Consider the following 2,500-nt stretch of genomic DNA (forward strand, 5'->3'; position numbering starts at 1 on the left):
TGATAATACCTTTTTATAGTTTTTATATGAAATATCTGTTTTTAAATGTTGTTATTGTTTTTAAGATATTTTATTTTAATTGTTCATTACTTCTTATATCGTTTATTTCCTTATTTCTTTATCTCACTGGGGTATTTTTCCCTGTTGAAACCCTTGGGCTTATAGCACCTTGCTTTTCCAACTAAGGTTGTAGCTCAGCTAGTAATGATAATAATACCTTTTTATAGATTATATGTGAAATATCTGTTTTAATGTTGTTTTTGTTATATTTTATTTTAATTTTCATTACCTCTTATATCGTTTATTTCCCTATTTCTTTTCCTCACTGGGGTATTTTTCCCTGTCAGCACCTTGCTTTTCCAACTAAGGTTGTAGCTCAGCTAGTAATGATAATAATACCTTTTTATAGTTTATATATGAAATATCTGTTTTAATGTTGTTTTTGTTATATTTTTATTTTCAATTTTCATTACCTATTATATCGTTTATTTCCCTATTTCTTTTCCTCACTGGGGTATTTTCCCTGTCAGCACCTTGCTTTTCCAACTAAGGTTGTAGCTCAGCTAGTAATAATAATAATAATGTCTGAGAGATTGATATCGACCTAGCGTTGCTTCCCGTAATTGGATGAATAAACACCTTCACTTGCAGTAATGCTACAATAAAGATCGAAGACTTACGAACCTCAAAGCGAGGCTATTTGACTCTTAATCATTATCCTTGGACAATACATTGCTGCCTTATGTACTAATAAATCATCTTGGTCGTGTAGCTGGCGTGTAATTTATTTATTTCCTTGTTTCCCCTTTCTTCCAGAAGACTAAAATTACTACCAGATATTTTCTCGACTCCTTCCCTTTCATGAAAACTTGAACAGCAATTAGTTTCAGGAATCTTAATATTTACCTCCGCCAACGAAGTTGGGAGGAGGTTATGTTTTTGCCCTCTAGTTTTTTCCGTTTCTCTGTTGTATATGAACAACTTCCTGGCCACAATTTCACTCAGAGTAGTGAAACCTTTAAGGAGTAATTTGTTATGATGAGACGTGGAAGTGATTCAATTTTGAACAGCAATTAGTTCTGGAATCTTAATATTTACCTCCGCCAACGAAGTTGAGAGGAGGTTATGTTTTTGCCCCTAGTTTTTCCGTTTCTCTGTTTGTATATGAACAACTTCCTGGCCACAATTTCACTCAGAGTAGTGAAACTTTTAAGGAGTAATTGTTATGATGAGACTTGGGAGTGATTCAATTTTGAACAGCAACTAGTTCAGGAATATTGATATTTACATCCACCAACGAAGGTGGGGAGGAGGTTATGTTTTTGCCCATGTTTTGTCCGTTTGTTTGTTTGTTTGTATCTGAACAACTTACTAGCCACAATTTTACATATAGTATTCAAGGATTACTTGTTATGTTGAGACGTGGAAGTGATTCAATTTTGAAAGTCCTAGGTCAAAGGTCATAGTTGAAGGTCGAGCAAAAGGTCGACCGGATCTAGCCAATGAATCCTCTATGAGGCCTTTTGCGTCAATAGGCGTAGGAGATGATGATGATGATGATGATGATGATTTATTCACCGAGATTATGAAGAATATCTTGTTAATAATTCTATACATAACGATTCCTCGGTGACTTACTTCGGTCGTTCACCCCCATCTATTTGTCATATTATGAAATTAGAATGAATCTAATTCCTACATTTTTTTTTTTTTTCATATTTCCTGTAGAGGGATCTCCCTAATCTGGTAGCTGAATTAGTAGAACTTCAAAAGTTGAAACTTGCAGCAAATGTTTTCATGTTGATTAGGCTGACATGAGTCTCCTTTTTTTTAGTTTATATATAAAATGTCTGTTTTAATGATGTTACTGTTCTTAAAATATTTTATTTTAATTATTCATTACTTTTCCTATATTTTATCTATTTCCTTATTTCCTTTCTTCACTGGACTATTTTTTTCCCTGTTGGAGCACCTAGGCTTGTAGCATCCTGCTTTTCCAACTAGGGTTGTTGCTTAGCTAATAATAATAATAATAATAATAATAATAATAATAATAATAATAATAATAATAAAGATAAAGATAAAGATAAAGATAAAGATGATAATAATAATAATAATAATAATAATAATGATGATTTATTATTATTTATTATTTATTATTATTATTATTATTATTATTATTATTATTATTATTATTATTATTATTATTATTATTATTATTATTATTATTATTATTATTATATCAAAAGATACGCAGTGAATTCCAAATAAGTTCGTCTTTTCTTTCATAAAGGGAACTACAAAACGTTATTCTGATCATTTTATTCAAAAGGTGACCAGGGAGTGAAATTTGTTCGTTCGTTCGTTGAAGATTACCTTACTAGAAAAGCAAAAACACGGGCTCTTGCGTTGCCAGCCCGTAAAGAGTGAAATTATCAAATCAAACTTTAATCGATGGAACTTCAAAAATCCTACACTGTTTAAAGTAACTGTAATTTTA

General features: G+C 31.0%; 1 protein-coding gene across 2 annotated transcripts in view; it reads left to right on the forward strand.

Annotated features, from left to right (window-relative positions):
* LOC137643855 (neural-cadherin-like) overlaps positions 1 to 2,500 on the forward strand; it is a 63,976-nt gene that overhangs the window by 40,175 nt on the left and 21,301 nt on the right. The window lies entirely within an intron of this gene.

The sequence above is a fragment of the Palaemon carinicauda genome, chromosome 7 (assembly GCF_036898095.1).
Source record: "Palaemon carinicauda isolate YSFRI2023 chromosome 7, ASM3689809v2, whole genome shotgun sequence".
Classification (NCBI taxonomy): Eukaryota; Metazoa; Arthropoda; class Malacostraca; order Decapoda; family Palaemonidae; genus Palaemon; species Palaemon carinicauda.